Source organism: Podarcis pityusensis, assembly GCF_964106645.2.
Source record: "Podarcis pityusensis genome assembly, chromosome: 7".
NCBI lineage: Eukaryota > Metazoa > Chordata > Lepidosauria > Squamata > Lacertidae > Podarcis > Podarcis pityusensis.
This window is the reverse complement of record NC_138031.1, coordinates 72,472,406-72,498,683: the sequence shown is the minus strand read 5'-3', so window position 1 is coordinate 72,498,683 and position 26,278 is coordinate 72,472,406. Positions and strand designations below refer to the sequence as shown.

Genomic DNA, 26,278 nt, shown 5'->3' with positions numbered 1-26,278 from the left:
ATAATTGCTAGAAGAGAAATAATCAGACCTTTGTGGTCACATCTTCTTATATAAAAATGTTTGCTTTCACTGCGTTGCTTGAAGATATTATAATATATAAAGCAAAAAACAACCGATGAACCAAAGTTCATATTTTGCTAATATTGTAGCATTTTGACCAGGCTAATCACTAACACTTGTTGCTCTGGGTGCATTTGTGTAACAAATGGTTATGTAAAACTCAAGAAAATATATTACACTACTGTTAGCAATCATTGTTTGCTATGACGCCTACAGGTATTCTAGAACTGAAGTTTTGTATTGTTAAGTTGCAGCCTTATCTCTACCCAGAGTCAACCATCATGGATCAGAACAAAGAACTATTGGTCCATATGCTACAGATCATCTCTTCACAGACTGGTCACCCAACATGCAGACCAAACACATACTTAAGGCACCAGCAAAGCAGAAGAACACACATACAAAGAGATTTACTTTTTTAAAAAAAGAATTTGACATTTGATATTTCAAAAAGAGCATCAAAGTGATCATCGTTTTTCTAACACTGAGGATTACTACCTGCTCCATAGAATACTCATTTTCTCAACAGAAAAGAATATTTTTAAAAAACCTTCAGAGAACAACAATGTATCAAGACAGACTCGATTTACTTTCCCTGCTGTGTGCAGAAATAGACATGCTTTGTTGAGTCAGCTTAGATGGATTTATCCAGAATTTTGCAATCAGAAAATCCAGAAAGAAGCTATTTTAATTTCAGCAGAAATGAACGCTTTGTGTTATTGCGAACAACTACTTTTAAATTTACAGTTTAGTATTGTTGTTACTTTGAATCACATACAGGGACAGTCACTCCAAGTGCCCCTATTTTCCAGAGACAGTCCTGGATTTATAGAAGCTGTCCTGGTCTCTGATTTGATGCTGGAATGTGCCACTTTCCTTTGGATGTCCCTATTTTCATCGGAGAAATGTTGGAGGGTATGGTAGAATGTCCCTAATAATAATAATAATAATAATAATAATAATAATAATAATACAGTAGTACCTTGGTTGTCAAACAGCATAGCTGTCAACTTTCAGATTTGAAAATAAGGGATCATCAGCCTCTCCTGTCCCAGGGACAGTCTACGGGATATCTAACAATCCGGGATAGCAGGGGGAAGCAGCGGGAAATGGTGCTGGAATAAGGGAATTTCTCACACAAAAAAAGGGAAGGTTGACAGCTATGTAAAACAGACTCCCGGAACGGTTCTAAAACCAAGGTGTGACTTCCAATTGGCTGCAGGAGCTTCCTGCGCTCAATCGGAAGCCGTGGAAGCTGTGTCAGACGTTTGGCTTCCAAAAGACATTTGCAAACTGGAACACTCACTTCCGAGTTTGCGGCATTAAGGGGGCCAATTTGTTCAGGAGCCAAGCTGTTTGACAAAGACTCTCCTCCCTGAAAGAGAGGGGAGTGGTTGTGGGCGGGAGCCCGAACACCGCTCCTAGCAGGGGGCATTGCCCCCTGCCTCCAGCTCACCTGGCTGGCACTCACGCCCCCCCCGGTGGCCGCCCAACCAGGTGCCATGGGGGGGCGTGTCCAGCAGCCTTTATGCTGCAGTGCCAGCCTCTCCCCGGCCTCATTTCTCTTTGTCGTACCACTGTAATGGAAAAAGCCACCCCTATTTTTATCAGAAAAATGTTGACGGAATCCGGGGGGCATAATCATTTCAGTGCTTAGGACCCCTAAATGTCTTAATTTGGCCCTGCTGATGCCCTCCAGTTGTTTCGGACTATAAGTCCCATCATTCCTGACAACTGGCCATGCTGGCTGGGACTGATGGGAGTTACAGTCCAAAGCATTTGGAGGGCAGCCAAGGAAGGCTGATGTGGATTGTAAACCCTATGAGAAACTGCCCTGCCATATTTTGTAGAGCACTTATTTACAGAACTGCCACCATGGTTCAGTATACACTAGATAGGCATTCGGCAGGATGACCAGCTCCAAACAGACTTCATATCCCCAAGAATCATGTTTGGTAAAGATGGATCTGGACTGAGACTTATGAAAAATGAAGTGGAACTTGGTGAATATAGGGAAGATTCAGTTAGCAGGGTGAGCATCCTCATGCCTTGCTACAAGAGGTTTTTGAACAACAGGTATGGCGTTTTAGACATCCAGTGTACCAACTAAGGTCAAACCTCTAGGTAGATAGTCTAGTTCGTCTGAAGTATTTCCAGAACAGCTGGGGGAGTGTTTACTGATCTATTTTTTATTTTATTTTTTGTATTCGGTTAGCAGTAACATGTAGAAGGCCTGAGAAACTCTGAAATTTGTCTCTGATTGGCTCTGGTTCCAGACTTCCAGTTTCCTGAGAGTTCCTGAAGGAGCGTCTCCACCCCCATCATTCTGCCCGGATGCTGAGGTCCAGCGCCAGGGGCCTTCTGGCGGTTCCCTCATTGCGAGAAGCAAAGCTACAGTGAACCAAGCAGAGGGCCTTCTCGGTAGTGGCACCCGCCCTATGGAATGCCCTCCCATCAGATGTCAAAGCGATAAACAACTACCTGACATTCAGAAGACACCTTAAGGCAGCCCTGTTCAGGGAAATTTTTAATGTGTGATATTTTAGTGTATTTTTGGTCTCTGTGGAAGCCACCCAGAGTGGCTGGGGAAACCCAGCCGGATGGGCGGGGTACAAATAATAAATTATTATTATTATTATTATTATTATTATTATTATTATTATGGCTCCTGAAGAGATGACCTCCATCCATTTTCTGCAGTTTCTCAAAGTTGCCTTTGGCGACATCAATAGAGTTATGACCGAAAGAGTTGCATTATGGAGAGAAACATGGTCTCCTTTTCATGAAATGGACTGAAATTCCATCCAGTTATGAAAGAAAAGTGTTTCATTACACTAAGTGGCCTCACATTGTGAAATGGACAATTTCCCCACCATGTAATGGGCAATTCCACATATACAGTAGGAGCTAACACAGGCAAGTGGGAATCTGAAACAAAGTGGGTCTGTAGTTTCGGGTGGTGAGGAAAAAAACAGAAGTTACCACTGAAGACAGGTTGCCCTGTTCTATCTTAGGCCTTACTTACATGTGAAAGCTGTTTTTCTTTCATTTCTATCTCAGCCCTCATCTCATTTTTGAACATTTAAAAAATACAGTGAATCTGCACAAGGCTTCTGAATACAATTGATTTGTCCAGGGAGGAGGTATGCGGGAAGTGTAAATAGATTGTGGCCTTTGTTCCAACCTGAGAGGTCTGGAGATTTTTTACTGGAATCCAAACCTGCCTGATTCTTTTAGTCCCACCTGCAGATAACACTGCAGCTTCGTGTACCTTCCTGTATTCAGCCCAACCTGCAACAAGGGGTCTCATACCTCTGGACATCACTGTGAAGTAATTTCAAACCACTCAAAGCCTCACTAGCAGTATTTAGTGTGGAATAAACCACAGAACCACCGTATGCCTTTCTTTTACAGAAACAGCTACTTCCAATGGAATCTGGGGGTAATGAACCGCATTTGCTTTAGAATTTGCATTGGCCAGTTTTTGTTAAGAAAATTTGATGCCAGAGCTGAGTTGGAAAGGGCAGAGACTTTTTCATTTTTTCTTCCACATTTTAGAGTTTTTTTAAAAGGAGATGGGTGGAATTAGATGTGGGGCCCAATTCCAGCAATATTAAAATATTGGATTTCTCCATTGATTTCTAAGAGCAGCTCTTAGTTCCGTACATGAGGACATTTCAAAACAGCTTCTCAACATGAACCAGGAAGTGGCCCATTCAGACAACTGTGTGTGTGTCTGTCTGTCTGTCTGTCTGTCTGTCTCTGGCTGGCTGTCCTCCTTTTCCAGCCATTCTATGCTTCCTCCTACCCAGGTGTTTTCCCTCCCCCCCCACCCCATCCAACAGTCCATGCCTTTAAATTACTAGGGGGCTATTTCTGGGACTCACATCCCTAGTACTTTCCCCCTTCTGCTTCACTCTGCCCCATGGTAGGGTCGGTCCTAATCACAGGAAGACTTGAATTGGTATTCATGTAGAGATACTGTTGCTGCATTGATTTACACAGGAGAGAACAGTTATAGAATGGTATGTGCTTTGCTGAACCTATGCACAGACTTATTTCGCCTCTCTGCCAGCCCATGCCTGCACTAAATATCAGAGTTAAAGCCCTTAATGAAGGCCAAAATCACCCTGTAAGGCTTAATTACCAAGTAAAGCTAATCGTTTTGGGACCCTCCAATGGAAAAGTCAAAGGTATAAAACCGGGCTAAAGTTTCTTCTAAAAAAAGAAAAAAGAAATTGTGCTCCTAGGGCGAATGTAAGATTTATAATTGGAGTGCCTATCCTATTTAATTAGATAATTAGGGCACTAGTATTTGTGGAAATAGTCTGAACATTCTGGAAAGTCTACCAGCAATGCATGAATTATTCTAAATTCTGGCAGAGTTAGCTAATCTTGCTGAGTTGTTTGAACAACATGCTGGTTCATTAGAAGTGTGCAGGGATTGTCTTTCTCACTTTTATCTGACTTGAAAACTAATTAAAATTTACATGAATATTAAGTTTGTGAATTTAAAGTTAAGAAATGTAAATGAAGGTTGATTGAGGAACATTAATTTTGCCCTCCTGTGCATTCGCATAATAAAATCTTCCTTGAACGTATCTTATTTCTCAGGTATTACCATTTCTGTATTCCTGGGCCTCACCACTGCACCACTGGGATTCATATATATATATATATATATATATATATATATATATATATGGCTAAGTATCCTATTGTATATGCCATTGACAGCATTACCAATAATGATCTAATGTGTCTATACACAGATGTGTGCATTGGTGTGCTTTATGTGAGGGGGGAGAGATGAAAAAAGTGCAAAAATGCTGTTAAATATAACATCAATGGCATGCGTGCCCATAATAACAGAAATTCACTGGGGCACATAGGGCAATTTCTAATCTATTTCTGTGGTGGTTACCCCCATTGTTGCATCATGAGATAGGTTTCTTTCTGATATGTGACAAGTTCTTAGAAAATAAAATAAAGCACAACATTGTTTTGTGTAAGGTAGGGTTTATTTCAGGGTACAGTTGCCTAAGGCTGCTTCTCAAGAGTCTGTGTTGTTTTGTCTGCATCTGAAGCTAAATGTGTCTCTATGAGTTGCTTAAATGTTTTTAGAAATGCAAATGAGGTTGGGGCTATGAAGGGCTGAGACTAGGAGACTAATCATCTTCCCCCTTGTGATCTCCATCTTTTAATAACATGTGAATCAGGTGAAGCCACACAAGTGTTGGACCAGTGTCCAGAGGTTGGAATGGGCTGCATGAGGGTCAATGAAATGAGAGTGAATCGTGACAAGATGAACGTACTGGGGCAGGTAATCCTTTGATGTGGAAACTCGATGTATGATCTGTTCTTCATGGTGTTCCACTCCACTGAAGGAGTAGGTACTTCTCAAGCCATCACTATCGTTTTAAGACCCAGGCAGCTTCAGTGACTAGGAATGCCTATTATCATCCATAACTATTCCTGGTCCAGGATACTTTAGTCACAGTAACCCATACCTTGATAACTTCCCAGTTGGCTTCCCCTGAAAATAGTCTGGAAGCTACAGTGCTGAATGCAGCCGCTAAAATGCTAAGTGGTAGATTCAACTGCATCCATGACTTATCAATTTCATGAGAGCAACACCGGTTGCCAACATGCTACTGGGCCCAAGTCAAGGTGTTGGTGTTAATTTATATAGCTCTAAATGGCCTGGGACCCAAATTCTACAAGGAGCACTTCTCCCTATATCAATCTGGGACATCAATCAAAGGATGTAAGATTGGGTGGATAGGCCCCTCTTGTTCTACCAGTCGTTTGGCATGTTGTGCAATAACATTAACTAGGGCTTTCTCAATAATGGCACCCCATTTATGGAACTCCCTTCCATTCCAGATGCATAGGACAATGTTTCAGTTCAACAATTTATATACAAATTGATTACAATAATCTCTAAGTAATCTCTGTTGAGGAGACTCAATACAATGTAAATGAGTTAAAACTATAAAATCAGAATTCAATTAGAAACTTCCTGAAATAAATGTCTTCTGTAGGTGCTGGAAGTTCAACCAGTAGGAAGTTCAACCTGTCTCTCCTCAGCTGGAAGGAAACCCCATAAAATAGAGCCACAATATTGAACACACAGCTCCTAGTGCATCCAAATCATGGGGGACTTCCATAGGTGCCAACTCCCTGGGGCCCTGGGATCTCAAATTCCCCATGAAGGGGCCGGGCACCCACAAAGTTTGATGCCAGGGCCATGCATGCTTCAAGGCACCCACAGCCCCAGGCATTCATAGTTGCGGGGCCAAGCTGAAGACCTCAGTGATCAAGCAAGGATATAAGACATATGAGGTAGTCTAGATCCAAGTTGTCAAGGGCCTTGCAAATTACTCAAGAACCTTGAATATGGCCCAGTAGCATATGGGGAGGCAGTAGAAGCTGTTGAGAACTGAAGTTATGTGCTGACAATGGTCTGTCCCCACCAAAGGCTAGACACAGCATTTTGCATCAGCTGGAACCTCTGGACCAGGCCCAAAGGTAGCCCCACAAATAATGCATTGTAATAGTCAAGTCCTTAGATTACCAATCCTAGTCCAATCACTGAAATCTATGGGAAAGGCTTTGTTGGTGGTTCCTCTGTGGCTCAGATGCATGGCTTGTAACTTCTATGTAATGGTTCTAGGGGTTGCTCGTGCGTAAATCGGCGCCACACCTGGCTGGGTTGCCTGAGTGAACCCTTTCGGTCCGGACAGCCACTCGCCCGTGGCTGTCTCAATCGCTGGCAGAATCCATCAGTGGGCGTTTCTTGAACTTCTTCCAGCAAAGAAGTTCTTTGACACCTAGTCTCCGCCTACTCTCCCTGCGTGGAAGCCTTCTGCGCAGGGAGAGTGTGGGCAGCGGAGGACCCGTGCTCTCCCCGCTGGTCCCCGGCGAGGAGTCATGGAGCCACCTCGCCGATTCCCCCATCTGCCCCCCTTCTCCACTGGTGCTATGCTGATTTCCTTCCCCAGAAGATGTGCTGCCTCTCTCCCTCCCGGGACGCTCTCCGGAATCCCTCTGGAGCCCTCCCTCTCCCCCTGGCTCCGATGGCAGTTCCCTGACATTCTAGAAGCCATGCATTCCTGGGACTCAGTTCTACAGCTGCAAATAGAACGTTTTAAGTGTGTTTTAGGGACGCGGGTAGCACTGTGGGTTAAACTACAGAGCCTAGGGCTTGCCGATCAGAAGGTCGGCAGTTCGAATCCTCGCGACAGGGTGAGCTCCCATTGCTCTGTCCCTGCTCCTGCCAACCTAGCAGTTCAAAAGCACGTCAAAGTGCAAGTAGATAAATATGCACTGCTCCGGTGGGAAGGTAAACAGCGTTTCCGTGCGCTGCTCTGGTTCGCCAGAAGTGGCTTAAGTCCTGCTGGCCACATGACCCGGAAGCTGTACGCCGGCTCCCTTGGCCAATAAAGCGAGATGAGCGCCGCAACCCCAGAGTCGGCCACGACTGGACCTAATGGTCAGGGGTCCCTTTACCTTTACCTTTTAAGTGGGTTTTAAGTGCAGTATACAATGTGACACTAGACGGCAGTGGTGAGCCTTGTGGAAAATTCAATGTATTTTTAAAAAAAACTTTTTTTAAAAAGCATTTTCAGAACGGTTATTATAAGTGTGTAGATTCCACCTTAGTTGAAACTAGACAGTTGTTGAAGGTGCATAGCGAAGCCTTTATTCTTTCAGCAGGTGTTTTAAGAAAGTGTTTGGTTTTACGATTTGTGGATTGTTTTATGTACACTGCTTAGAAATGCAAAGAATTTAATGGGATAGAAATGTCTTCGATCAATAAACTTTTCTGAGGATCCAAACCACTTTTTCTAAATATTTAAAGCAGTGAATTTTTCAAATATTAAAGGAGAAGATGTAATAGCATGCTGCTTCTGTTGAAAGTGTGGCTTGGGTTTGCTTGAAACTGTAATTTATTTATTTCTTGTGGCACACATATGTACATCAGCACACAGTATGGGAATTAATTGGGATAGATGAACCCATAGTGTTACTTGGTGTTTTCTTTGGGGGGTGGGTTGTAAAAAAGATTTAGAGGCTATTGTTTTAAGTTACAGTTAAGGTAGGGGATAATTACTAGTTAGTTATGTTATCTAATTGTTATCTAAACAGTTAAGGTAGGGGGAAATTATTAGTTAGTTATGTTATCTAAAGGTAAAATGCAGAATTTCATGACCCTTTCTTTTCAAGTTATAACCCACATGAAGATCAAATGACTGAAACTATGGTTGTGTGCACACTACAGCACGTCTCCCAATACATTTCCGAGCACAATTCAAAGTGTTGGTGCTGACCTTTAAAACCCTAAATGGCCTCAGCCCAGTATACCTGAAGGAGCATCTCCACCCCCATTGTTCAGCCCGGACACTGAGGTTCAGCTCTGAGGGCCTTCTGGCGGTTCCCTGACTGCAAGAAGTGAGGTTACAGGGAACCAGGCAGAGGGCCTTCTCTGTAGTGGCGCCTGCCCTGTGAAATGCCCTCCTATCAGATGTCAAGGAAATAAAGATCTATCCGACTTTTAGAAGACATCTGAAGGCATCCCTGTTTAGGGAAATTTTTTATGTTTGATTTTTTTTATCGTGTTTTTAATATTCTGTTGGGAGCCACCCAGAGTGGCTGGGGAAACCCAGCCAGATGGGCAGGGTATAAATAATAAATTATTATTATTATTACTGGCTTAAAACTCAGCAGGGTTGCTCCACCATATTTCAAATCACATGTGCGTGTAATTTTATACATGAGTATATTTGGTTGTGTTTCCAAATCATCCGATGTCAGTCCATGCAAGTTTTACATAACATATTTCAATTTAAACATATCATTCACCTTCACATTTGGGATTCTCAGAATCCCTAGACTTCCCATTGCCCTTCTTTGATTTTCAATGTCAATCCCTTTTTCTTTTCGCTTATCTGTTTTTTATCTAATTTGTTAGCAATATTATTACCTTTTTCCATTGTATTTTGTACATTACAAGTATTAGTCTAATCCTGCCAAAGTTTTTAATTTACAGTGTTCTCTTCAATAAATTATATATTTTCCCCCATTCTTTCTTAAACTTCTTCTCATCCTGGTCTCTGATTCTTCCGGTCAGTTTTGCCATTTTGGCATAGTCCATCATCTTTCTTAGCTATTCTTCTCTGGTTGGAACTTTATCTTCTTTCTATCTCTGGGCCAGTAATATTCTTGCTGCTGTCATCGCATCCATAAATTTCTGCTCTTTCTGAATCTCTGTACCTAAAATGCCTAACAAAAATGCCTCTGTTTCTTTCACAGATGTTATTTTAAACATTTTCTTTAATTCATTATATATCATTTCCCAGAACGCTTTAGTTATCTTGCACATCTACCACATATGATAGAATGTGCTTTCTTTCTTTTTTACATTTCCAACATACATTAGAAGCACTTCTATACATTTTTGCTAATTTTTACTGGTGTTAAACACCATCTATGCATCATTTTCATATAGTTTTCCTTCAATGAACAACACGCTGTAAATTTTAAGTCTTCCTTCCATAATGTTTCCCAAAATAAAAGTTGGATAAAGCTAGCTTTACGGGGACCACAAATGCAACTATTAGAAAAGAGGAGAGCAAACAATGGCAATTTTCTACACAAAGAAATAGAATACTTTTAAATTATAGAGTCAATTATTTTATGGGACAGATTTGCACCGGCAATGATGAAGTTCCCATCAGTCAAGTAATTTGCTCCACGATGTGTTTTGAAGATGTTCAGCAAAGAATGAGCTCATGCTGGCAGGAGGATTGGACTGATTGATCTAATAGGTCATTTAGCATTCTTCAGCTCCACTACTATACTTATGCCTGTACACGCATTGTTTTCTTTGTGCTGCTATTATATAAAACAAAACACAAGCTCTGATTGCTTGCCTGTGAAATGAGGAGTTTTGACATTGAAGAGAGCCTTATCCCGGTGATTGGCATTGCTTTGGAGTGAATTGAACGACATAGGATTTTCTGTGAAATCTTGACCGTGGATTAGGGCACTAAGGGGCCATGTTGTGGGGTGCCTTGAAACATCGGGTTTCAACCACCAAACATTGCAGGGGTCTTATCCCGAAATTTCATGCTGCTTTGGAGTGAATCTGACGACGATGGATTTTCGGCGAAATTTTGACCTCGCGGGTTAGGGCATTGAGGGCTCATTTGGGGGGGGGCTGTGAAACGTGGAGTTTTCAACACCAAACATTGCAGGGGGCCTTCACCTTGCATTTGGCCAGGCCATAGTTCATAGGCTGCTGACAGATTATTTGGTCTGGAGCCACAATGTGGAAATAAAGGATGAGATTGCCCACCAATCTCTCTACTATTACTCTACTAATCACTCTACTACCAAGCGCTCTACTATTCAAATTAGCCCCCAGTGTTTTTCTTGCAATCCTCTTCTCAATCTGCCATGGTTTCCGCCAAAATTCCAGTATCGCCCAATTCTCTCAAAAACAGTGCCAAACATTTGCAAATTGCCCCCTCCAATGTTTTGCACCACATATGCCTGTCAGTATTGCATTCTCTCATTGCTGGATCAGGTGATCCCCTGTTTACATTCCTTACCATTGTATCTGTGGGAACAGAAGTAAGGCTTTTAAACTTATGTTCTTTGTTCTCTGCTCTCTGACAGAGGAGATGTGTGTGTGAGAGAGAGATGCTGTTCACACTAGCCACGTTATTTTGTTTTAATTTGCTGTAAATAATAAATATTTTCATGAGGCCACATTCCTACACAGTCTGACTTCCTGCTCAACTTTGCTAACACGTGCACACAGGTTCCACTGGATGTGTGTGGTAGAAGTCCTGTACGGAATAGCCCCCTCCAGAGGGGATGTACAGAAAATGCCATGTTTGTATATAGACCAAAAAATGAACCCTTGTGCCCTTACTCGCAGGTCACAGTGGTCACAGTTTTTGCCAAAATTCTGGCATCGTCCGATTCATTCCAAAACCGCAACATTTTGCACTGCATATGCTATGTTTCTATGTAGACCAAAAAACGAGCCCGCGGTGCCCTTACACGCGGGTTACAATTTTCACCAAAATTCTGACATTGTCTGATTCTCTCGAAAATGGCACCAAACACCTGCAAGTTGTGCACTGTAAAGTTTGTCGGTGCAAACGGCGCATTTCCAGGTAGGCCACAAAAATGAGCCCTTGCACCTGTACTTAATGAAGCACAGTGGACCAACACCAGCTGATGACATGGCTCCCCAGATCAACACAGACTGTGGAAACTTCACACTGGACTTCAAGCATCTGGCATTGTTCCTCCAGACTCTGGTTCCTTGGTTTCCAAATGAGATGCAAAAGCTGCTCTCCTCAGAAAAGAGATTTGAGGAGCCATGTCATCAACTGGTGTTGGTCCACTGTGCTTCATTAAGTCCAGGGTCAACGCAGCCATCTACCAGGAGATTTTGGAGCACTTCATGCTTCCTTCCGCAGACGAGCTTTATGGGGATGCTAACTTCATTTTCCAGCAGGACTTTGGCACCTGCCCACACTGCCAAAAGTACCAAAAGTACCAAAACCTGATTCAATGCCCATGGGATTAATGTGCTTGATTGGCCAGCAATCTCGCCTGACCTGAACCCCATAGAGAAGCTATGGGGCATTGCCAAGAGACAGATGAAAGACATGAGACCGAGCAATGCAGAAGAGCTAAAGGCTGCTATTGAAGCATCCTGGTCTTCCATAACACCTCAGCAGTGCCACAGGCTGATAACATCCATGCCACGCCACATTAAGGCAGTAAATGATGCAAAAGGGGCCAAAACCAAGTACTGAGTACATATGCATGCTTCGACTTCTCAGAGGTCCAATATTGCTCTATTTGCAGTCCTTGTTTTGCTGATTTCATTTAATATTCTAATTTTTTGAGACTGTTAATTTGGGGTTTTCATCAGCTGTACGCCATGATCATCACACTAACAAATAAAGGCTTGACATATTTCGCTTTGTATGTCATGAGTCTATCTCATATATTAATTTCACCTTTTAAGTTCAATTACTGAAATAAATGAACTTTTCCACGATATTCTAATTTTCCGAGTTTCACCTGTATCCTTTTAAACAACATTTTCAAAGTGTGTTTCTCCCATATTTCCCCCCAGCTTTGATGTGATACCTTTCTTAACCCTTTACCACGGTCATTCTGATCTGAAGCACAACCTCTCATATCTGCTGTTTGCAGTGAGAAGAGAATGGGCTGTAAAATCGTTTTCCGATCTCTTGTACATTGTGTATAATATACCCAAAAATAATAAAATAAAATAAAAATGTCATTGTTTTACTTTCATTACACATTGGGGGGGGGGGGGAGCTAGCTACCCAGTCAGCAGAAACAATTGTATTATTCATTGGGAGATTCTGATCCGCTGAAATGATTGATAGTATTGTGTCTTAAACTGCAGTGAGCTAGGATAGAATATTTGTGTTTTCATTATTCAAATAAGCAAGGTTTTCTTGGTGGAGATCACCATGCAGTGTTTGAAAGCAAACAATACAAATAAAAAGAAACCCAAACATATTAATTTCCCATAGAGATGTTTACATTTGGATGGGAGCACAAAATGCTAGAAATTTAAAATTTAAAATTCCTGGTTTTGCATGATAGGCGTCAAAATAATCTCCCCTTTCAGAAGTGATTACAGTGTAAAGATGGGTTGCAGTCCTTTTCATGGTCCATTAAAGGCAATATGAATCTCCACAAAAACATTGGGCATGATTCAGCCACATACGAGTGCTTCTTATGGTCTAACACAGCCTTCCCCAGCGTGGTGCTCTTCAGATTTTTTTGGACTGCACCTCCCACCATCTCCAGCTATTTTCCATAGAATTATGGAAGTTGCAGTCTAAAACATTGGGGAAAGCTGATCTGACAGCACATTACATATACTACATTAAAAAAGTAAAAAATTCTGAAATATGCTTTTGTTAAGGGACGCGCCCACCCCAATTTGGGCAAGATTTTCCATGGAGGTCGGTGGAGTGTATCCCCTGATTTCTTTTTTTATTATTATTATGCTTTATTATCCATAATTGCATCCATACATCAAAGACATATTACTATCTGTTAATCAAACTTATCAGAACAAAAATTCCAACAAAAGAATATAAGTTTTCCTAGTATAAATTTAGTACATAAATTTGACTTTTCAGCATCTTTTCACTCTAGTAAACCTATTGCCTAAACTTATCAATGTATTAATAAAAAATAATAATGTACGTGTGTGTGTGTGTGTGTGTGTGTGTGTGTGTATGTGTATTACCCTTTTAACCTTAATTATTTACAGGGTTTACTCAAAAGCTGCAACCAAATTTAGATTGCAACACGTATTCTTTAAATAACTCAGAGGTTCCCAGTTATCAATGAACTCCTGTTTTGGCTTGTCTTTGATCTTTTCCGAGAGACTATCTAATTCAGCATATTCTACCAGATTTAATAACCATTCTGATCTGGTGGGGATTTTGTTGCTCTTCCAGTGTTTTGCTATTGAGTACTCTTGCGGCAGTGGTGGCATACAGAAAGACTTTTCTTATCTTCCTGGCTATAGCTGGTCCTGTAACACCCAATAAAAATGATTCTGGGGTATGTGTTTTTAGAAAAGAGACATTTAACATTGTTTGGAGCTGAATATATATATATATATATATATATATATATATATATATATATATATAAAATTCCAAAAAGTTTTGATCTTTTTGCAGACCCACCACATATGGAGTATGGTTCCACCTGGTTCTCCACACCTCCAGCATGTATTAGGGACGCTTTCATACATGTTGGAGAGTTTACTAGGGGTTAAATACCAACAGTATAACATCTTTTGAAAGTTCTCCCTTAACGTATAGCATGCCTTAAACTTCCAATTTACTTTCCATAGGTGTTCCCATTGGCTCATCTCTATATTGTGACCGAAGTCTTCGGCTCATGTAATCATTGCTGATTTGACCATCTCCTCCTTGACTTCCCAGTCAAGGAGGAGTCAATATGTTTTAGAAAGGGTTTTAGATTTAGAGTTTACTAGATCTAATTCAAATTTGGAAATCTCCGTTGAGAATCCTTTCTTTTTACCACCCTTAAAGGTTTCAAATAATTGATGATATTGAAACCAATCTGAGACTTGATCTCTTATTTCTTTGATTATTATTTTTTAATTTTAACTGGTTCTCTTCTGCTATTAATAATGATTTATAGACAGGCCAATTTCCGTTTGTGTTCTTCCTTTTAACTGCAAGTGCTTCAGTTGGCGAGATCCACCATGGCACCTTTGGTTCTAGAAGGGCTTTATACTTTTCCCAAACAGTGTAAAGGGATTTTCTGTTGATGTGGTTCAAAAAGTTCTTATGAACTCTGACCTTTCTGTAGCCCAGGTATGCATGCCAGCCAAACCTGTTGTTGTACCCCTCCAAGTCCAGCAGTTCTGAATTTTTGAGTGTGCACCACTCCTTTAGCCATATGAGACATGCCACCTCCTAATACAGTCTTAGATCTGGCAGGGGAAAGCCTCCTCTGTCCTTAATATCAATTAAGATTTGGTGTTTAATTCAAGGTCTTTCCCCCGCCTGATAAATTTCGAAATACGCCGCTGCCTCTTTTTGAGGCGGCCCATCCACCCAGTATTGGAATTGATTGGAATAGAAATAATAATTTGGGGAACACACTCATTTTTATAATTGAGATCCTTCTCATAAAATTTGGGCAAGATTTTCAGTGGAGGTAGGTGGAGTCTATCCCCTGATTTCTACATGGTCTTCGTGTTCTGAACTATCAGCTCCAATTTCAACCAACTGGCTTTTCCCGAATCATTTCTTGGTTTCTTTTCTTTCTTTCTTTTCCTTTTTTCTTTTTCACAGAGGGTGGTGCAGGTGCAGTTTGTCTTAGCTTTCTGTATCTTTGGTTCATTCATCTCCTCCCCCATAATTACGCATGTGCACCCCAAAAATCAAACTTACCCCACTATATCAATAATATGTTTCTGTGGTGTTTTACTAATTTACAGGAGCACTTGTGGGCATCAGGATAATGTGGTGCTGGGCCAAAGTACTTAGCCTTGACATTTCAATTGATTTTGGGAAGTGGGTGAGAGGTAAGAAATGAGTCAGGAATGTGATGATTTTTGAGGGAATAGGGAACGTAGCTTACCATTAAAAATGGGTTAGCAAAATGTTTCTCCTCTTGCATACACAGACACATGCATGCTCGCACATGCACGCTCGCACAGAGAGAGAGAGAGAGAGAGAGAGAGATTTGCAGCTACAGCAAACAGCACCAAAGAGGCCCTCAGCAGCCTATTGTTTTCCCTTTTAATTTGGAACAGAATATCCCAAACAGAATGCCACTCTCACAAAGTGATAGAGAATCATCAGGGGGGAAGCGGTATACATTTTCATCACAGAACTAGTATTTTTGCTTCTTTTCCAAGTGGTACAGGCTCAATCTGATACCACTTCTGAGATGCTTTCAGTACCAATGCAGCTGGAGAGATGCATGCTAAATCTCTTTTGCTTTGGCACTGTACTTCATAAACACAATGAATTACCACCGTAGTCAAGCTCAAAAGCACTGCAGATTTGCTGTCCATTTCTGTGCTTCGGTTAATTTGAACGATACTGATTTCCCACCCACTACCCACCCCCAAATGTGTTTTTATGCCTTCATTTACATCCATTGCATCTTTTTTTTCCCCTCAACAGTGAATCAAACACATTGAGAATGGGCTCTTATGTGTTGCGGCTGTGAGGGCTAAGAGATCCCGTGGTGTGTTCTGTTTGGCACAATGATCACGGAGTCCTGTGTGTGCCACACACTCTGTGATTATACTTTGTTCTATACTGAAAAGCTATGACAGACAAAAGAGTGTTCTGCTCTCCTTCTATTTTCTCCCTGTTACTTTGGGGTTTGCTTCGTTTCATTGTTTTTGGAAGCTGACAAACTCTGAACTCACAATCAGATAAGTGACAGAGGCTCCAGTTTTCACAAACTTTCATAACACTTCAGTTATTGTCCTGTTTTGTTTTGCTTTGCATTTACTCACGAGGATCACTTAGGCCTCCAATATAAGAACAAATTTTAAAGTTAAGAAAATCCCTCCAAGGACTATCTCTGATTATATCCTCTGATTATTCCTTCATCAAGCATATCTACATGTAAATGATGGTGCTAGGGATCTTGACTCCCTGCTGAGATTTATAGGGTCCCCAATAATTTCTGTTAAGAGTTACTGGCAAAGTTCAACCTAAATTTGGGATTTCTTCTTAGCTAAACATCTAGGGAATTTTAAAGGAAACATAGCAAATTTGTTCCAGTTTTTATTCTGTGAACAACCCAAACTCGCTTCATGCTTTCTAGGTTAGTGTTAAGTAATCACGTAAGAGTGGGCTGTCTAGATGTTCCCACAGCTGGAAGAACACTATTCTGAAGCAGACAGGTTCATATAGTGACGGAGGCTCCCTGATAATTTTAGAACCCTAGAAAACCAGGAGGTCCCTCACTTTGGAAGATCCCATTCCACCCTATGCAAGACAATGATGGAGGGGGTGGAACTATTGCACATAAACCCATGAGGAGGGCAGATGGATAACTTCTAATCTAGTTGTGATTCCCAAAGCTCTCCTGCCAAAGAAATCCTGCACTTAGGAAGTCCCTGCTCATTTCTAATCAAAACACATGAGCTCTAGAGCAATCAATCAATCAATCAATCAATCAATCAATCAATAGCATTGGTTAGGCTATCACAATTTCTTAGACTACGAAGGCCTGGAAATATTACTAGAATATTGAGAATAATGAACACACCATATGAGTTGGTAAATACTACAGTAGTGTTTATATATAATATCTATCTGTATGTATTTTTACACCTTGGCCAACTCTATGTGTCTCTGATTTACTCTTCGTTGCGGTACCAGCATGCCGTTTCCTGCCTTGAAAGTGCACTGCCATCATCTGTTCCATGTGGTGGTGACTTTTCTATGACTTTCACTTAACAGTAATAATCAAAAAGTCCACTGGGGCTCATTTTTCCATTATTCACTTATGTCCCCACCAGATGCTTCCCTAGAACTGCAAAAGCTGACGGTCCCTCTGTCCAAATGATTAACTTTGCTTTTAAGAGGAAAACAGAAAAACCAGAATAAAGGGTAACAAAGAGCTGGATGGGTGGCCTTACACAACAGATGTCAGTTGTAACGCAAGTTATATGATCGGTTCATAACTTTGTTTGCTTTTATCTGTGAAGGGGTTCTGGCACGTTTATGATGGAAAAGTTGGAAAGTATTTGCAGCAGAAAAAAAATAGTTTTCTTTATTGGAAAGAACAATAACCTTGAAAACATTTCAAAACATTTCACTTAAAATAATAATAATAATAATAATAATAATAATAATAATTGAAGGCTAATGGGAACACATTGGATTTATGTTCTTAATGCCCTGCTGACCTGGCCTTAAACAAACATTGGGGAATTGGAGATTCCAGCTTGGGACAAGAACTCCTTCCCAGGCAACAGATAGAGCATAAAAGTCCAATTTTGCTCACTTTCCATTGGGATCCAGTTCTTTTCTGGGCATGATTCTAGAAGGTGGTATAATAAAGTCCCAAATGACAGGTGAGCAACCTGCAGGCCAGCAGCCACATGTGGTCTCTGACACATCCTGAGATTGTCCTGTTCCTCCATCCCAGCAAGTTCCTTACTACCAACCCCCCCCCCCACTTGCACCTGCATAAATTATTACGAAAGCCATCTAGAACTGAGAGCCATGGTGGGGTGACACTTAGAGAGTAATGGAGTGGAGCTAGAGACTTCCAGATGGAAGTCACTGATCTGCTCACTAGGTGGCCTTGGGGCAGCAACATTACATTGATCCACCTAGCCTATCTCACCAGTTGGTGTGATGATAAAATATAGGAAGTAAGAACTATGTTGGTGGCTCTGAGCTCATTGGAGGAAGAACTGGATAAAAATAATAAAATACACTTTATTGAAGGTCAGGATATAATTAATAATATTGTTGGTTGCATCCATCTTCTGCTGGAGAAAGACACCTTACTTTGGAGAAAGGAAATTTCTGGATGCACCCAATACTTGCTATTATATTTCTAGATTTGTAGGATGGCCATCCTATTATTCAGTGATTTATTTGTTTTTAAAAAGAAATCTGATCAGATAATTCCAAGATTTTTGCTCATAATACTTGATCGGTTCTTGGGGATCAAATCCCAGTTTGCAAAAAAGCCAGGACTGTAATTCTTTAACAGACTGATACAGCTCACTTTATATATGGAAAGAGCATTTCCTTTCACAGCAGAAAGCAAGCAATAAAGGATATACATGTAACAGAACTTTTATTTTGACGTTAAACTGTCACCGTATTTCATTAAGATGATGCTCCAAGGCATGTTCAAGTTTACTGCTGGCTAAGTAACTTACTGAATTCAAGGAAGTACTCTGCTTCCTTCCAGTTTATTGAACTATTGTGGTCTTTTGTGATTAGGTCACAGAGTTTTGAAAGGGATAAATAAGTTATGGCAAAATCCCACGGTTTAGAGGCTAAATAAAATCTTGTAAAAAGAGTCTTAGAAACATATATAAAATGTTTATGGATGGTATATAGATGACATTTTGTCAGTGGGTAACTAGCTAGCCATATATTTTGACATTCATTCCATTGGCTCTGTTCAGCCTTCTTACCATTCCTTATTGGAAATAACCAAAATGATCTAATCTATTCCAATACAATCTAATCTGATCAGATCTAATCCCGATGTGGTGTGATCTTATTTTATTTGGTCTAATCTAACATATTCTAATCTCATTCTAAGGCACATCTCTCACCAGTCCCACATTGTATCCTCGTTGAGTGCTTTTGCCTGTCTGGAAATTGTTCCAGAGGTCAGCCTGGGCTTTGACAGGATGAAAGTCATATCACCCAGAAAATTCCCCAGAGCCATTTGGAAACCCATTGGATCCATCAGCCTCTGAAGGTGGATCATCGTAATAGGTCCCCCCCCTTCTGCAGAGGGGGAAAAATGTTTTACGCAACCTTTGGAGGAAACCTATGTGATCATCCCTGAGAAACATTGCTAGACTTATGTCTTCCCCACCCCTTTCCTTTGCTTGATTGAAATTCCATAGATGTTACACTCTTGCAGGACCCTCCAAACTTTTTCCAGCATTGGAAAAATGCTGCAATTTACAACAATCATGGAAACAGGAGCCTTTAAAAATCCAATAGCAGCAGAAAATAATAAAATCAGTCACTGATGCTTATAATGAATGATTGAAAGAGGGGGGAAAGGACACACACACCCAATCACCATATATTCTAAGTTCATATGCTATGTCCATTCACTGGTTTATCTTGAAATATTTGCTGGGACCCAACACATGATTCCTCCATGTGTCTCTTAAAATGCAAGGCTGATTGATAATAGCTCCCCTTTCACTGCTTTAGCAATTTGGAAGTGCAAAGCTTCTCAGAGTTGAACACCTCAATGGGGAAATCATGCAATATAAAAAAAGACACTGTGCTGCCTCTGCCAGAAACAGCATATTGCCGGCTGCTTTGGTGATGGCAGTCCACCAGGGCAGAGCATCAAGGACAGTCAATTTCAGACAAGACAGCTGGTAACAATTTTTACCTGTTCTGCTACAAGCAACTGAGAATGTCAGCTGAGACCTGTTACTCTTGTCTTCTGTATGTGAAATCCAAATCAAGGGTTTGAAAGCTCTCGGCCGCCATGTGCTGTCTTGGCTATGTTCTCTCTTTCTAGCAGCTTAGCACACCTACGCATGCACTCGGCCACCAGGAGTGTTAATCAGATATTTTGTGGGTTGCACTATTCATGTTCTCACCGACGAGTCATTCTTTAGAGGTGTTAGTCAATTCATAAAGCAATTAGAATTAGAGCTGAGTGCAATATTATTAGTACAAGTGGAATCCATCATGTTTACAGCTGTGGTTGTCCTTTATAGTGTCTTCTCAGAACTGGTTTTTCGTTTGAAGGCGTCCACCAGTTAACCGACGACTGGGAGAAGGTCCAACAATGTTCCATTTGTATGAAACAGCACTTGTTTGCGTATAGGGGCAGTGGCTGTATCCAAGCCAAGAGTCCTTCACCTTCTGAGGGAGTCGAACAGCTCGTACCATCAGAAAGTTCTTCCTGATATGTAGTCGGAATCTCCTTTCCTGTAACTTGAAGCCATTGATTCATGTCTTACCCTCGGGAGCGGGAGAAAACAAGTTTGCTCCCTCTTCCACGTGACAGCCCTTTCAGTATTCAAAAAGAGGTATCATATCTCCTTCCAGTCTCCTCTTATCCAGGCTAAACATACCCAACTCCCTCAACCATTCCTCATAAGGCTTGCTTTCCAGACCCTTGATCATCTTGATTGCCCTTCTCTGCAAATATTCCAGCTGGTCATTACACTCACTCTCTTTCCTCTTATGCCCAAACTGGGCCAATCGTTGAAATAGGCATGGCCCTAAATTTGGGAGCAGGATTGTTGCCACAATTTTTCTACAGTGGTACAACTGGTATTTTAAAAAATAAAAATATGTCAGGGGAGGGGAAATTCATCTGCCCCACAAACAGTTAAAACCGCCTGTTAAAACCATCAGTCAACCATCCCATGGAGTCTTAAAGTTTTCCTCTAGCCCATTTCTGAATGTGTAGAAGCTGCCTCTGCATTGTTCCAGGCTGAGAACAGGGCTGCCAAGGAGCAGGGATGGAGCTGCGAGGGTATGCAGACTCTCTCAGATGAGCTCTACTCTGACCCTTCCTACTAATGTACTCATGTGAAGGAAAAGGCAATTTGTTGGCAAGACAAGATGAATCCTATATTTGCTGCTGCTACTACTACTACTACTAATAATAAAACTTATTTATACCCCGCCCATCTGGCTGGGTTTCCCCAGCCATCCTGGGCAGCTCCCAATCAAGTATGAAAATGCAATAGTCCTTCAGATATTAAAAGCTTCCCTAAACAGGGCTGCCTTCAGATGTCTTCTAAAAGTCTGGCAGTTGTTTTTTCTCTTTGACAACTGGTGGGAGGGTGTTCCACAGGGCAGGCGCCACTACTGAGAAGGCCCTCTGCCTGCTTCCCTGTAACCTCACTTCTCGCAGTCAGGGAACCGCCAGAAGGCCCTCAGTGCTGGACTTCAGTGTCCGGGCAGAATGATGGGGGTGGAGACGCTCCTTCAGGTATACTGGACCGAGGCCGTTTACGGCTTTAAAGGTCAGCACCAACACTTTGAATTGTGCTTGGAAACGTAGGCTACACCAAGTCAGGAGTCAAATTTAGCAAGACAACCAAATGTACTCCAAGACTTACAATTACTCACTTCAGCATTAAACTTACCAAATTGAGGATAGTGCCAGCCACTCCAATCTTTTGTGAAATGTAGATGCTATATAAAGGGATCTGAACAAGCCTGTTTGTATTTATGCCTCATGCTGCAAATGACATAAAAATCATGCACAGTTAAACACACACACACACACACACACACACACACACACACATGAATGTATACCTCAGCTTGGTTCAGTCCTATGTCTATATTTAAGTGCTTCCCTGAGCTTCTGACCTAGTTCATTTTGCCTCCCCTGCCATCCCCAGGAATACTAGTTAGAGATACCTAATAGTGTGGAGGTTTCAGGGTCAGGATAGATGGGAAAAATAATTCATCAGAGTTGCCCTAAAGGAGCTTTTTGCAGAGAACAGATGAGGGGAAGTCAAGACTAAGAAATGCAAATCTGGTGTTTCCCCTGATTTTCCTACAGAGAGAAATGAATTCTTCCTGCAAAATGGCACTGGGCTTTGTTAATTTCCCTGCTGCTCAATGCATTATACAAAGCTGAACGGAGAAAGTTTAGCAGCGCTCCAGTGCACAGGTGGGTATGTCTGAGTGAGACTGGCAATGCGCAGCTCTGCATAAGAATGTTATCCCTTCCATTTCCAGACCAATTTTAGGAATGGTAATTATGTGACACCATAGATGAGGGACTCACAGGATCTACTCTGTGTTCTACTAGAACAGGAATAGCCAAGGTAGTGCCCTGCAGATGTTTTGGAGTCCAACTCCTACAGGCCCCAGCCAGCATAATCAATGATTAATATGAGTCCATAACATCAGGGGGAGAGGAGAGGCATTTCACTGGCAAACCCTAAACCACAAGCCTGAGATCCACCCTGTAGAGTCAGGTGAAAAAGGCATCCACTTAGACTTAAAGAACATGGTGCAACTGCTGAGCACAGGGTTTTATTTTCAGTAGCAGAAACAAGCTGAGTTAATAATCTTTCAGTTTCTGGTTGCCTACACTTTTCTTCATTTCAGCACTCTAAGTGGGGAGTGTGTGTCATTTAGGTGTTGATATTTTTAGAACAACTGGGAGCCAGAAATCTTTGCTGGTCTACTGAAAATCAACAAGTGTCAGGGACTGGACTGAGGAGGAAGGGTGGAGACCACCTCCTCCTTCTCCTGAACCTTCCAGAAAGGAGGAAGTCAGTATAGATTTCCAGCAGTGGTTTGCGGAAGGTCGCGGCTCAGAGATAGAAGAGGGGCAAAGCTGGGAAACAATGGGAGAATGGGAAAGGGGGGAGGAGCAGAGCCAGAACAGCTGGCTAATGCCTTATCACTAGAGAGCATTCCTTTTTTAAAAAAAAAAAAAAAATTATTAAGAATTTCAACACAATAATTTTAACAAAAATACATCATCCACATTGTCCCCCCGTTTTTCCCCACCCCTCCCCCCTGAACATATGCCCACCCTCCAAATCCCTCCCTGCGACTTCCCTCAGCTCCTATCTCTGCATGTTTTTATCTGCATGTTATGAAATTGTAATATCCTCAATTTATCTATCTGTATATTACCCATAAATATTTTGTAAATGTTTATTCAAAACCTGCCAAGGAGTCCAATTCGTATTGTTGTTTTTTCAGATATTTCGTAAAAGGTTCCCATTCATCTTTAAAATCACAGTTGTTTTTGTCACGTAATTTGTGTGTCAGTTTTGCCAATTCCGCATAATCCATCAATTTTTCTTGCCACAGTTCTTTCGTTGGGGTTTCTTCATTCTTCCGTCCTTGTGCTATTAAGACTCTTGCTGCCATTGTCGCATACATTAAAATGTTTTTAAGTTTCTTTGGCAGGTCTTTCCCCATAATCCCTGACAAGAAAGCTTCAGGTTTTTTCACAAATGTGAAAACATTCCAGACCGCCTTCCTCCTGGAACCCGGAGAGCAGTGAAAGTAGGAGAGCAGAGAGCTAAGAGGAAATTGGCCATAAGCAGCCAAAGTAAGGGGAGTGACAACTGAGAAGGGAAGGTGGGGAGGAGATTACTCGAAGCAACGCCATTACCCCAAGAGACAGAATTTCTAAACCTCTCTCTGTGAATATTGCATAAAAGCCATCAATAAGAGCTTCTTGTCTGTCTATTACTGGCAGCCTGGCACGAGGGGGAAGGGGGCGAGATAAAATTCCCTAAAGCCTGACAACAAGAGATACAGTGGGTAAGGCATAAGTCGTCCACATCTGCTGTGCAAATTGATGGGCACTACCTACCAGAAGATGACAATAGGATGAACAGCATATAGACCATAAACATGGAGACCATTGATAGGAGACCTGTGGCCCTCCAGGGGTTGCTCAACTCCAACTCCCATCCATCCCATAAAGCATGGTCATGGATGATGTGAGTTGTAGTTCCACAACATCAGGAGACCTACAGGTTTGCAACACCTTAAGAATCAAATGGAATAAGCAATTCTAAAGGAAGCCCTGTAAAGAGATACCTTGGAAAAAATGCTCTTAAAATAACCAACTTTATTTCACAACTACAATATGATCTTTTCAGTTCCCTGATGAGGATTTTTTTTTTGTAACGCAGTATGTTTCATGAATGGTCTTAACAGGGATTGGTCTAATAAACAATAAAATTTTATCTGATATTTTCAGCTTCCAATAAGAGACTAGAAAAGAGGATTGTACTGTATTACACTTTTTAACATGCATAAAATATGATGCAAATATAGATTAAACAGGACAGCTGAGATGAGGTCATCTGGATGTTCTGTTAGCATGGACAAATAAGGCAACAGAAGGCTTCTTCGGTACTCAGACGTGTTTTTATCTGTTTTGTTGATCATCTTATAATTATTTTATTATTTTTGTAAACAGCTTTCAGGGCTTCTTCTTCTTTTTAAACTCAAGCAGTATATAAATTGTATTACATAAATGAAATACTAAGTTACTGGTAGATAACGTAATATGCCACAGTTTGGAACAATTTTTGAGTGAAGTGGAAAATGGCCGATTTTTGATGAAATTGTGACCGCGCGCCTTAGGGATTTTTCAGAAAAATCTTTTTCTGCAGGTGAAGTAGTCGAGGGCTGATTTCTTAGCCTATGATCAAAAGCCTTCCATTTCCACCGCCAAACATTTCAGTGGAGAATCTGCAACAGTTTGGCACCATTTTTGAGCAAAGTGGGAATGGGATGATTTTTGATGAAAATGTGACCGCGCGGCTTAGGGATTTTTTCAAAAAATAATAATTCTGCAGGTGAAGTAGTCGAGGGCTGATTTCTTGGCCTATGATCAAAAGCCTTCCGTTTCCACGGCCAAACCTTCCAGGGGAGAGTTTACAACAGTTTGGCACCGTTTTTGAGCAAAGTGGAAAACGGCCGATTTTGGATGAAATTGTGACCGCGCGGCTTAGGGATATTTCAGAAAAATCTTTTTCCGCAGGTGAAGTAGTCGAGGGCTGATTTCTTGGACTATGATCCAAAGCCTTCCGTTTCCACCGCCAAACCTTTCAGGGGAGAGGTTGCAACAGTTTGGCACCATTTTTGAACAAAGTGGAAAACGGCCGATTTTTGATCAAAATGTGACCGCGCGGCTTACGGATTTTTCAGAATTTTTTTTATTCGCAGGTGAAGTAGTCGAGGGCTGATTTCTTGGCCTATGATCCAAAGCCTTCCGTTTCCACCGCCAAACCTTTCAGGGGACAGGTTGCAACAGTTTGGCACCATTTTTGAACAAAGTGGAAAACGACCGATTTTTGATGAAATTGTGACCGCGCGGCTTAGGGGTTTTTCAAAAAAATCTTTTTCCGCAGGTAAAGTAGTCGAGGGCTGATTTCTAGGCCTATGATCCAAAGTTTTCCGTTTCCACCGCCAAGTCTTTCAGGGGAGAGTTTGCAATAGTTTGGCACCATTTTTGAGCAAAGTGGAAAACGGCCGATTTTTTTTGAAATTGTGACCGCGCGGCTTAGGGATTTTTCAGAAAAATCTTCTTCCGCAGGTGAAGTAGTTGAGGGCTGATTTCTTGGCCTATGATCCAAAGCCTTCCGTTTCCACCGCCAAACTTTTCAGGGGAGAGGTTGCAACAGTTTGGCACCATTTTTGAACAAAGTGGAAAACAGCCGATTTTGGATGAAATTGTGACCGCGCGCCTTGGGATTTTTCAGAAAATCTTTCTCCGCAGGTGAAGTTGTCGAGGGCTGATTTCTTGGCCTATGATCCAAAGCCTTCCGTTTCCACCGACAAACCTTTCAGGGGAGAGTTTGCAACAGTTTGACACCATTTTTGAGCAAAGTGGAAAACGGCCGATTTTTGATGAAATTGTGACCGCGCGGCTTAGGGATTTTTCAGAAAAATCTTTTTCCGCAGGTGAAGTAGTCGACGGCTGATTTCTAGGCCTATGATCAAAAGCCTTCCATTTCCACCGCCAAACCTTTCAGGGGAGATTTTCAACAGTTTGGCACCATTTTTGAGCAAAGTAGAAAAGGGCCGATTTTGGATGAAATTGTGACCGCGCGCCGTGGGATTTTTCAGAAAATCTTTCTCCACAGGTGAAGTAGTCGAGGGCTGATTTCTTGGCCTATGATCAAAAGCCTTCCGTTTCCACCGCCAAACCTTTCAGGGGAGAGGTTGCAACAGTTTGGCACCATTTTTGAGCAAAGTGGAAAACGGCCGATTTTGGATGAAATTGTGACCGCGCGCCTTGGGATTTTTCAGAAAACCTTTTTCCGCAGGTAAAGTAGTCGAGGGCTGATTTCTTGGCCTATGATCCAAAGTTTTCCGTTTCCACCGCCAAACCTTTCAGGGGAGAGTTTGCAACAGTTTGGCACCATTTTTGAACAAAGTGGAAAACG

General features: G+C 41.6%; 1 long non-coding RNA gene across 1 annotated transcript; it reads left to right on the top strand.

The window, feature by feature from the left end:
* The first annotated feature begins 879 nt into the window (after positions 1–879).
* Positions 880–2,698, top strand: LOC308482213. Its single transcript, XR_013989156.1, has 2 exons — positions 880–975; positions 2,337–2,698. It is a non-coding gene; the product is annotated as an uncharacterized lncRNA (long non-coding RNA).
* The last annotated feature ends 23,580 nt before the right edge of the window (positions 2,699–26,278 follow it).